General features: G+C 39.2%; 1 long non-coding RNA gene across 1 annotated transcript in view; it reads left to right on the top strand.

Annotated features, from left to right (window-relative positions):
• The first annotated feature begins 3197 nt into the window (after positions 1-3197).
• Positions 3198-12378, top strand: part of LOC128850515 (uncharacterized) — a 29242-nt gene continuing 20061 nt past the window's right edge. Inside the window, exons 1-2 of the long non-coding RNA XR_008447930.1 lie at positions 3198-3542; positions 3886-4060. This is a non-coding gene — a long non-coding RNA (uncharacterized LOC128850515). The remainder of the gene's footprint in view (positions 3543-3885; positions 4061-12378) is intronic.

Genomic DNA, 12378 nt, shown 5'->3' with positions numbered 1-12378 from the left:
ATTTCTGCTGACTGAGTGGATAGGAAATGTACTTACGCAACCTTTCTGGGGGAGGCTGGGGAAGAGGGATACTAGTATTGATATGAAATACACACACATCTCATTCTTGGGAAAAAGATATTTAAATTCTACATGACACACTTACCATGCTCCCTGATTTCACAGAATTTTGAGTAGTTTGGCTTAAATCACTAATTTTGAAAAAGTTACTAAGTTGAAACAAGCTTGCCTTGATGATTTTTGTTCCCTGTACATTGTCTTTCATTAATTTTGTCTTCTTCACAGAGTCTGATTCACACTTACAAAGGGTGAAAATTAGTTTATCTAGCATTAGGAATAAAGTATGCATTGATCAGTCCCATAAAATATCTGGTAGATGGTTATTTGGCTAAAACAGGCAATTAGTGGTGACTTGTTGATCATATCTCGCAAGAGTTAGAACCTTGCTTGCTGTGATGAAGAACTGCAAAGGCAGAAACAACAAAATATGCTCGTGCCAAATATGGTGGTGTAAGTATTAGCTGGAAAAACAATAGTGCCTGACAGACCATGAAAAAAATCTGGAGCTCTGAGTGTATTTTCCACTAGGATAATTCCCACTTCCATCCAGAAACAAAGATCTCAGACTGAATATATATATATAAAGATCAAAAGTGCAAACTGTCCTATAGATTGAGAGCAGATGCCCAAGAGTTTAACTAGCAGCAGAAGATCTTACTACAGAAGAACCTTCAGCCAATATCTGAGAAATGGCAGAGCAGCACATCTCTAGCTGCGGATATCTGAGGTCTGCAGTTACAAAAAGTTGCGGTGTTTTAAGAGGGAGAAAGAAAATGCTAGTCAGAGACCAGGAGAAGCTGGGGAAAAAGAATGGATAAAGATGAGAAAAAGAGAAATAAACTAATGGAGGCTAGATTTAAGGAACAACTCTAGCCTTTGCAGAATTAGAGAAATTCTGAGTGAGTCCAGGGAAACAGGTTAAAGGTTCACACACTAAACAGAAGAAAAAGTTTTAAAGACAGCAGGTAGCAGCAGAGTACAAACTTCCTGTAGGGAGGAATGGGCTTTTCCTTTGTTTTCATCATTGTGTTGGAATACAATTTACTGGGTGCTTGGCACAAGAAAATCTCATTATAGTACAAGGTCAAAGTGTTGCAACAATATAAAATTAACAATAGGTACTTATTTGTTATGCAGATGTGATTCCAGCTCTTTTCTAGGACACAAATTACACATGCCCACTTAGCACGGGTTTATGAAAGGCAGGTCCTGCCAAACTAACATTCCATAACAAGGCAATCTACTTGATGGATGAGGGAGAGGCTGTGGATATAGTGAACCTGGAATTTAGCAAGGCATTCGACACCATTTCTCACAGTATCCCACTTGAGAAACTGGCTTCCACTGCTCACCCTCTGCTGGGTGAAAAACTAGCTAGATGGCTGAGCCTAAAGGGTGGTGGTAAATAGAGTTGTATCCAGCTAGAGGCTGGTCACAAGTGCTGTCCCCCAGGGCTCGGTGCTGGGTCCAGTCCTGTTCAATATCTTCATTAATGACAGGGAGGAGGGATCGAGTGCACCCTTAGCAAGTTTGCGGACGATACTAGACTGGAAGGGAGTGTTGATCTGCTGGAGGGTAGGGAGACTCTACAGAGGGATCTGAACAGCTTGGATGGATGGGCTGAGGCCAATGGGATGAGATTTAACAAGAACAAGTGCAGAGTCCTGCACTTGGGACACAACAACCCTGTGCAGCGCTACAGACTAGGGGAAGAGTGGCTGGAAAGGTGTCTGGCTGAGAAGAAACTGGGGGTGTTGGTTGATAGCCAGCTGAATATGAGTCAGCAGTGTGCCCCGGTGGCCAAGAAGGCCAATGGCATCTTGACTTGTATCAGAAATAGAGTGGGCAGCAGGTCCAGGGAAGTGCTTCTGCCCCTGTAATCAGCACTGGTGAGGCTGCATCTGGAATACTGTGTTCAGTTTTGGGCCCCTCAGTACAAGAAAGACATTGAGGTCCTGGAACATGTCCAGAGAAGAGCAATGAAATTGGTGAAGGGACTGGAAAACAAGTCTTACAAGGAGTGGCTGAGGGAACTGGAGTTGTTTAGTCTGGAGAAGAGTAGGCTGAGGGGAGATCTTATCACTGTTTACAACTACCTGTAAGGAGGTTGCAGAAAGGTGAACGTTCCTTTCTTCTCCCGAGTGATAGGCGGTAGGACAACAGGGAATGGTCTTAAGCTGCATCAGAAGAAGTTTACATTGGACATTAGGAAAAATTTCTTAATAGGGTTATCAAGCACTGAAACAGGCTGCTCAGGGAGGTGGTTGAATCACCATCCCTGGAAGTGTTTAAAAGGTGGGTAGATGAGATGCTTGGGGACATGATATAGTAGTACACAGGTACGAATGGAACTAATGATCTCTAAGGTCTTTTCAACCTAATGATTCTATGATTCTATGATTCTATAAGTGTAAATTTTTGGGGGAACATGGTGGGTCCCCAAAACAGAACAATTTTGTCCAATCTCTGTCAGGTTATTAAGCAAAACCATATTGAAAGTCCTCTACAATTAAGTTATGTCTCTGCTCAATAAATGCATTCAGTTGAATAACTGAGTTAAAGCCTTCATTTCCAGTGGGATAAGGCATAATTTCCATTTTTCTATTTTTTAAGCAGTTTCACAGAAGCAAGGCTGATATTCAGAATGATTTCAAAATGGATCCAAGTCAAGAAACACGGGATTAAATGCAGGTGCTAAAATGGAAGACAGAGTTTGATTATAGACAGGCAAGTTATGCAAATAACGGTAAAATGTGGAGTTAGAGGTAAAAAAATTGACTTCTCCCCGGAGTAGTCATCTGTGTAAAGTCTGCTAACACCAGCGCTCAATAAGATATGATTTTTATGTATTTTATTAGTATTTTTCACCAAATCTTATGAAATTGTGTCATTAGTTTTTGTTCAAAACAGAAGTCTCCTGTAGATCTCTAAAAATTTCCTGATATATGAACGTTAGCAAATCTGACACACAGTAATTTTAGAAAAATCAGATCTAATGAGTGCCCTTAGATTTCTTTCTCATTCACTTTCTGCCTCTTATATGCCTTCCAGTTCTTCATCCCCTTCCTCTCTTGTGTAATGTTACTGTTTCCTCTTCTGTCTTAGTAAGAGGGTTCTCTTAGTCTAAGAGAACTTGAATTTTGCTGTTGGCTTCTGTTCTGTTATTTTTAGGTCACAGTGTTACTATAGGTCCACAAAGCCCTGGAAAATACTGCTCCAGAAGAAAGTGTTGACTCACTGCTACAGACTATCATGAAATGAAGACAGTAGTCTGTTGTCTACAGCAGTTTGATTTAACAACCAGAAAGGGTCAGGAAAGTATACCATTACGTCATTGACTGTGAACAATTCCTGAAGTTGTTGGGGATTTGGCACAGAGAAGTAATGAAGACTAAAACTGATAAGTTTACCTCCTATGGGTTATTGTATGACATGTAAAGAACATGAGGATATAAAAATTATTTCTGCACAAGCTTGTAAAAGTAAGTTTTTTTCCTTTTCTCTCCTCCTCTCATTTCCTAAAATGACCTACGATGTTATGGTTTTATTTCATACTTCTACTTTGCAAGATCTCAGTTTCTTCAGAATCTTTAAACTACCACCAACATGAAAATAATTTCTTTAATTTGAAATCCTGTTTGAAATAGGTGACAGAGAACCACAATATAAATTGTGTACATGTCCCAAAGCCTGTAGTTGGCATTGCTTAAATTCTCATTTGATTTTCTGTTTTGTTTCTGTGTTTTATTTTTTTCCATTTTGCACATAAGATTGTTGGTTGTTGCCATGGTAATTCTAATTGATTTCTTTTTACTGTTTTTGCAGCCTTTCAGAAGAGAAGCTCTTCTTTATACCCATTTTAATTACTGTAGAACAAATGGTCATACCAACTGCTATTCAGGTCTATAATGCAGCACCATCTTTTATATAGTCTTTTGTCTAGACCCCCAAATTCTTGTTGTGACCAACTCTTCCAGATACTTCCCGAATAATATATGAGGTAAGGCCTTTCTTATCTATCCACTCAGGTAAGAAACGTCTTTCAGGGCTCAGTACCATCGTCTTTTTCAACTGTAATTATATCATCACTCCTTTCACTCCAAGCAAAGCAAATGTTGTTTCCACTAATATCTTTTCAGCTTGCTAAGGCAAAGTCTCTTCTACTAACTTGCAGTTTTAATCATCTCCCTGTGATGTGCCACACTCTGGATATGTCTCTCTCTCTCTCACCAAACATGAAATATTGATCTTTCTTTTCATGCAGTCTTAACTCCTATGTTTTACTTCTTCTCCCTAAGGAATTCTTCTCCTTCCTCTAGTCCACCAGTAGTAGGAGCTTTTATTGTCTGTTATTTATAAATACAAATAAACATTTTCATATACTTCCTTATGCTCAGCAAGAAGTTTCAGTAAACATCTAAGTCTGATCTCCATTGCAAATACAATGCTAAAACTAAGGACATCTTCAAAAACCTCTGCAGAATTTTCCTTTGTCATTCATGGTTTAAAAAATGCAACTGAATATAAATATTTTAATTTTTGTATCATTTCAAGCATCAAACAACAGAAGGGAAACAGAACTTCTTATATGTTGTGCTACTGTCCACACTGTGCCATCTACTGTATTTAGTCAAGCACAAGCATTCTAGCTTTTTGTAATGGATGTACACACACAAATATAAAATAGTATTTACTAATAGATATGTATATGAGTATACATCTAAAATATTTCTGTATGTCTATTTTTATTTTTTTAATTAATTGAGGGTATACTTAACAAGTTTGCTGATGACACCAAGCTGTGTGGCACAGTAAACATACTGGAGGGAAGGGATGCTATCCAGAAGGACCTTGACAGGCTTCAGAATGTCAGCTTGTGCAAACCTTGTGAGGTTCAGCAAGGCCAGATGTAAAGTCCTGCACCTGGCTTGGGACAATCCCATTTAGAAATAGAGGCTCGCTGGAGAAGGGACTGAAAGTAGCCCTGAAAAGAAGGACTTCAGGTTGCTAGTGGATGACAATCGTAGAATTGTAAAATCATATAATGATTTGGGTCAGAAGGGACCTTATAGATCATCTAGTTTCAACCCCCCCTTGCCATGGGCAGGGACACCTTCCACTGGATCACACTGCCCCAGGCCCCATCCAGCCTGGCCTTGAACACTTCCACGGAGGGGGAATCCAGAACTTATTTGGGCAACCTGTTCCAGAGCCTCACCACCCTCACAGCAGAAATTTCTTCCTAATATCTGATCTGAATCCACCTTGTTTCGGTTTAAAATCATTACCCCTCGTCCTGTCACTCTACTCCCTGATAAAGAGCCCCTCCCATCATTCTTGTAGGCCCCCTTTTAGTACTGGAAGGCTGCTAAAAGGTCTCCCCAGATCCTTCTCTTCTCTAGGCTGAACAATCCCAATTCTCTCAGCCTGTCATCACAGGGCAGGTGCTCCAGCCCTCTGATCTTCCCTGTGGCCCTCCTCTGAGCCTGCTGTAACAGATCCATGTCCTTCCGGTGCTGAGGACTCCAGAACTGAATGCAGTTGTCCATGTGAGGTTTCACAAGAGTGGAGTAGAGGGGGAGAATCACCTTCGTCGAGTTGCTTGTCCCTCTTCTTTTGATGCAGCCCAGGATATAGGGAAGGATGTGAGAAGCTCAGCATGAGTTGGCAGTGTTTGCTTGCAGGCCAGAAGGCCAAACATATCCTGGGCTTTATCAGGGAGTGTAGTGATAGGAGAAGGGGTAATGGTTTTAAGCTATAAGAGAGTATATTTAGATTAGATATGAGGAAGAAATTTTTTACTGTGCTTGTGGTGTGGCACTGGAACAAGTTTCCCAGAGAAGTTGTGGATACCCCCCTCCTTCGATGTGCTCAAAGCCAGGCTGGATGAGGTTTTGAGCAATCTGATCTAGTGGAAGGTACTCTGCCCATGGCAGGGGTGTGGAACTAGGTGCTCTTTAAGGTCCTTTCCAACTCAAATCACTCTATGATTCTAATTATCCACCTGGCTTTCATCTCCTCAGCTCTTGCCCTGAACCAACATTACCTCTGTTGTGCCACGGCAGCAAAAAGGTAGCTTGTGAGCTGCCTGCAAGGGGAAGTGTGTTTAACTTCCTAATGCACGTTAGCTCATTGAGAAAATTCAGGGCTCCCTTGTCACTTCCCACAATGAGAGCAGAGAGCACAACAAATGTCTTTTTCTGGCATATTGAGGGGTTTTTTTCTGCACTACAACCCTTCTAGTCTTGTTATATTCTATTTGTGTTGCAGAAACACTCTAGCCAGTTATTGTGTGGACTCGTTTAGAATAAGGAATTATTAAGCTTTAGCACCATTAGTCACATCATCGTTCAATATGTGAGGATAATTCTTTTTAGAGTCACAAAAGTTAGCAAAGGGCTTTTCTAAATAGAGCCTGAAAGTCTTAAAAATAAATCTGAGCCTTTAATGCTGTGTAATTGTCTTGTCTATTATCTGGTTTGCTGAGTAATCTCTCGAGGAACAAGAATGTAGAATTTATTTTGCATTCTTTTCGTAGACAAAATATGAAGTGGAGGGGTTTGGGATCTAGCCATGATCTCTGCAGTGTGAAACAATACATTTGTAGTAGTATTTCATTTCCCTCTTTAACGTCACTCCTGAATTTGAGAGGCTTCTTCCACCTCACATTTGTCCTTTGGAAGACACAGAGATCTCTAGATTAGACATTGCACCCCTGTCTAAGTATCTTTATTAGACCTCTCCTTCTTTCTTCTGTTGACCTGAAACAGGAGAACAGTTGATTATGGCCTAGATAGCATTGGGTCTTCCGTTATGGGATTACAAACCCTCACTGAAACTCCACGCTGTTTTAGAAAAAACAGGCAGGGATGTGATTTCAGTCAGTTGCAACATATGCATTTTACCAGCAACTGCTCCTAAATCTAACAACTGCAGTTTGGGTGACATTTGTTTTAAATCCACAAGTGCCAGTCTTTTCAGTAAACAACCCCCAGCTTTATTCTGGATTCTATGTCTAAGGGTTAGCAGTCCAGACAGAAAAGAGCTGCAGTGAGGATCAGCTCCTCCAAATCAGGGCTGATGCACACATGAAGAACTCTGTTAATGATGAAGATATTTCAGCTTTCAGAGTACAGTCTGTCACTTCTTGTAACAGTAAATTATCAGCTGACATATTTTTTATATATAAATATATGGCATAGTTATTCAAGTTTGATAGTGTAATCTTTGATGAATGAGACTGCCTTCACCTAGGAAAAAGGCATATTTTGTGTTAAAACCAAGCACCACAAGTTGACATCTATATGTAAATCCTAATTAAGAGAAGATATTTTTAACCTACTGCCTAAACTGTGATAAAGACAGCCTGTGTCGTGTCTCCTGCAGGATTTTACATTGAGGTAGCTAATTAATCTTAACTCACTTAAAATTAAAGCATATCTCTAGCAAAAAAGATTTAATGTTAAAGATAATAGAACTCCAGGTAGCACACAGCAACACAGTAGCTTGATGATAGTTAAAAATCAGGATGAGTTAAAAAAAAAAAGTTAATCAAAGCTTTATGATAGAAACTCAGGATGAGCAAAGAGATTTGACAAAAAGGAGGAAAGAGATATTTTCCCAGAGAAATTTAAATTTTTCATCGAAATCTGAAATCTAGGGCTTGAGGGATGTTCTCTTTTTTTTTACCCTAAAAGCTAAGATATGTTGATTTGTCTTTAATAAAGTTTTTTTTGACGGGGAGCAGAATTTTACTTTAATTCAAATGATAGGTTTAGCCCCACTCATCAGCTGTACCTTCAGTTTTCATATCTTCCTAGTCTATTATCACAGCATGATCCTTTTACGTTTATAATTTATGCAAATTAATACTGTTAAAGACAATGTACTACAGTGACAGTGGTAGGTTGTACCTATAGCACTTAACTTGTTCTACAGTCTGTAGTCTGTAGTGAATTCTCAAACTAGGTTTACCATCTACTATATATTTTAAGGTTTAAACTTCATGCATACAAACCTGAGTGATGGCAAATAGGAGGGAAAAAAGGAAAACTTTAAAAAGAATTGTTATACACACTGAGAGATTATCATGGTGGTAGTCTGTTGGAGACCACCCAATAAGGGTGAAGAGTCAGACGAATCATTCTATAAGCAGCTGGGAAAACCTCACAATTGCTTCCCCTTATCCTGATGGGGACTTCAGTTACTGGATATCTTCTGGAAATAGAATACAACAGAGAAGAACAACAGAGTCTAGGAGGTTCCTGGAGTGTGTGGCAGAAAACTTCCTTACACAGCTAGCCAGTGATCCAATGAAGGATGATGTCCTGCTGGACACGTTGTTTGCAGACAGAGAAGGACTTGTGGGTGATGTGGTGGCTGGAGGCCACCTTGGGCATAATGATCAAGAAATGTAAAAGTATTCAATTCTTGGAGAAGTGAGGAGTGGGTCATTTATGACCCAGCACTTCTAGAATATAATAGTTCGCTCTTTTCTGTCCTGGCCTTTCTATGAATTTTGAATTTGCTGTTCTATGACCCATCCCTTCTATGTCTTCTATGTTTTTTAAAAATTCACCCTTCTACGACTTAACCATTCGCATTCTATGACTGGGCAATTACCTGAATTTATATGCCATCGTTCTAAGTCTTAACAATTCACCCTTCTGTGACATGGTACTTACAGGATTAAGAATTTACCCTTCTATTACCCATACATTCTATGACTTAATAATTCCTCCTTCTATGACTTAATAATTCGCTGTTCTGTGACCCTGCCCTTATATAACTTAACAACTGGCATTTCTATGTCCCGGATACTCTGTGACTTAACAGTTCTCCCTTCCATGACTCGTCCCTTCTGTGACTTAACAGTTCTCCCTTCCATGACTCGTCCCTTCTGTGACTTAACAATTAGCCTTTCTATTACACAGATTTCCTATGACTTAAGGACTGGCCCTACAATGACCCAGACCTTCTATGACTTAAAAATTCCCTCTACTGTGACCCAGCCCTTCTTGACTTAAGAATTGGTGGTGTTCCCCAGGGCTCAGTACGGGAGCCAGTTGTGTTTAATATCTTTATCAGTGATCTGGATAAGAGGACTGAACGCACCATCAATAAGATTGCAGAGGACACCCAGTTGTGCAGGAATGTTAATATGCTTGAGAGAAGGAAGGTTTTACAGAGGGATCTGTACAGGCTGGATTGATGGACTGATGTCAATTGTATGAGATTCAACTAGGTCAAGTGCTGGTTCCTGCTCTTGGGTCAAAACAACACTATACAACACAACAGGCTTGGAAAAGAATGACATAAGAGCTGTCTGATGTCAAAGGACCTGAGGATGCTGGTCAACAGCTGGCTGAATACGAGCCAGCAGCGTGTCTAGGTGGCCAAGAAGGCCAAGAGTGTCCTGGCTGGTGTCAGGAATAGTGTGGCCAGCAGGATTAGAGAATCTATCATCCCCCTGTACTCAGCCCTGATGAACTTGAATCTTGTGTTCTGCTTTGGGCCTCTCACTGCAAGAAAGACATTGAGCTGCTGGAGCTTGTCCAGAGAAAGGCAACAAAGCTGGTGAAGAGGCTGGACCACAAGTCTTATGAGGAGCTGCTGAGGGAACTGGGGTTCTTCAGTTTGGAGAAACTGAGGCTGAGGGGGGACCTTGTCACTCTTTACAACTACCTGAAAGGAGGTTGTAGTAAGGCAGGTGTTTGTCTCTTTTCACAAGTGAAAAGTCATAGATGAGAGGAAATGGCCTCAATTTGCACTAAGGGAGGTTTAGATTGCATATTAAGAAACGCGGCTTCATCAGGTTTGTCAAGAGTTGGAACAGGCTGCCCAGGGAAGCAGGCAAGTCACCATCCCTGGAGGTATTTAAAAGATGTATGGATGTAGCACTTAGGGACATGGTGTGGTGGTGGAATTGACAGTGTTAGGTTTATGGTTAGACTCAATGATCTTAGAGGTCTTTTCCAACCTGAATGATTATATGATTCTGTCATTTAAGTAGGCTTAAGGCTAAACCCAGATATTTTTCTAAATGATAAACATCTATCTGGAACAGTGTTTTGCACCTCTGGAATGTTCTTGTTTTAGAAAAACATCCCTTCAAATTTGGGAGTTGATTTCTGAAAAGCATTATGATAATGTATGGAGAACCTGGCTTAGAAACTGGCATGGCATGCATCACATAAAAGCACATATTTGATGATCTCTCTGTGAGAGATAACAATGTTCCAAAAACCCTCAAGACAACTTATTATTCTCATTCTAAGGATATTGTGGGTGGCTATTAAGGTGCCTTCTGCACGAGCAATGGCCTTATACTAGGAAACCATATTGTTTCGCACATGCAAGTTTACTGATCACTTTAGAATGACATACAGGTCACTTTTCATTCTGTCCTGGAGCTGCAAGCAGAATGTTGCGGCTGACAGTAGAAGAAAAAGAAAAAATCATAAACTTACCACACTGTCTCAATATTTATTAAGTTGCATTGGTTGTCTCTCTTGTAAGAAATTACTTGCCACTTAGGTGTTATGTAAAAAAATCCAGATACATTAGGGACGGCATGGGAGAGGCTTAGCTTTAAAAAGAGTTAAAAAAGGGGGAAAAAAATGTGAAGCAGTTTTGGGTACTACAAGCAGCACTAATTCTTGTAGTTTTGCAATAACAATTTCTTATGCTTCTAAAATACTCTGTACGAGTTCCATACAATCAACAGGGGAAACCGAAATCAATAATGAGGAAAACAAAGTAATAAAGTAGGATAAAATATACCACAATAGCGAAAAATAGTTTTTCTCACTTTGGTAGTTTAAAGGATATTCAATGATACTCGCAACAAAAATACATTACTGTTTGGGGATTAATTATAATTTGTATTTAATTTTTTTGAATGTTTGAAAAATGGTTTGTAACAGTAGAGTGTATTGAAAGTAAACACATTCCTACAGGGGATTTCAGCTCAAATGCCACAATATTGTATTAGTACATGTGAGACAGCGTGTTAAAATGAATACACACAAAAATGAGGCTGCCTGCTGTGCTTTTATTGTTTGTATTGAATAAAAAAAAAAAAAAAGGAGAGCTGGCAAAAGTGGTGCAAATAAAAGGTATTTTATTATGGAGGTTTTTACAAAGGATTTTTAAAAATACCATCTGACAATATCCCTTTCTGTTTGTGAGGTCAGGAAAAAAAACTTCTCACATCTAAACATCCTTGTAAGTATCAGGTCAAATTACACTGCCCTACAGGACGGAAATTGATAAGGTAAGTAGATTTCCATTTGCAAAAATAATGGGTTTTCCACTCTTGATTCTCCAGAAGTTTCAGAGAGAGGAATTGTCTATATGATTGAAATATTAAAATTGTCCTTTTCTTCACCAAGCAGAGCATACTACAAAAGAAATCGAGAGAATGCTATTGTTCTTTTTGCAGTGGGCTGTAAAGGCAAACACTAAACCTGATCTACACAAGTCATATGGAAGTAATACAAATATCTTATATCTTGGGCGACGTTTAATTCAATAAACCTGCCGTGAGATTACTCTTCCTAGCTGTAAGAGAGGCCAAGCATCTCTTGAAGGGGATGGCTACCTTATTGAGAAGTCAGATAATATTAATTTCTGTTGCTAGAAACATCACATTGTTTCTCAGAGTAACTGAAATCAGTACTTTTTTGTTTATAAATATCAAACAGTATGTATAAATGTCAAATCACAGTGTGTTTGGTACATGAAAGAAAATTTATGTGTGGACATATGCAAATCAAAGAAATATGTAAGTTTTTATTGTTGAAGATAACCCAGTCTTTAGGGACCTTATTTCATGACATCAGGCTGCAATGCTTCTCTAATTTAAAATGGAAAGATCTTTTGGTGAGGACAACAATGAGATCTGGTCAGGATCCCTCTGTCTTTTCTTATGTATGTATCTAGAATTCTTTTACTTTTTTTTACTTTTTACTTTTTTTACTAGTATAAAAAACCTGCAAAGACCTGTATCTCTGCTGATTTTACTGTCATTTCCTGCTGTCATAAGCAAACTGTTTAGTCTCATAGCCTGCTCCTTAGATTTAAGATTTATGAAAGTCCTGATCAGAAATAAATTTCTCTGGCTTTGTTAGACTGGAGCCTAAGGTAATGGAGAAGACAGAGTGAATTTAATATCATGTGTAAAACACAAAATTGCCTGCAAAGATGTTATTGACACATTAAGAAATTCTTCAGTCCCTTTACCAGGTTGAATGTTATTGATAAATTATGCAACAAATTATACAACAAAGAAGTGTATGTTAAACTGTGGTACTTTAG

The sequence above is a fragment of the Cuculus canorus genome, chromosome Z, assembly GCF_017976375.1.
Source record: "Cuculus canorus isolate bCucCan1 chromosome Z, bCucCan1.pri, whole genome shotgun sequence".
NCBI classification, from domain to species: domain Eukaryota; kingdom Metazoa; phylum Chordata; class Aves; order Cuculiformes; family Cuculidae; genus Cuculus; species Cuculus canorus.
The sequence above is the reverse complement of the archived record's forward strand: the minus strand, read 5'-3'. Positions and strand labels throughout refer to the sequence as shown.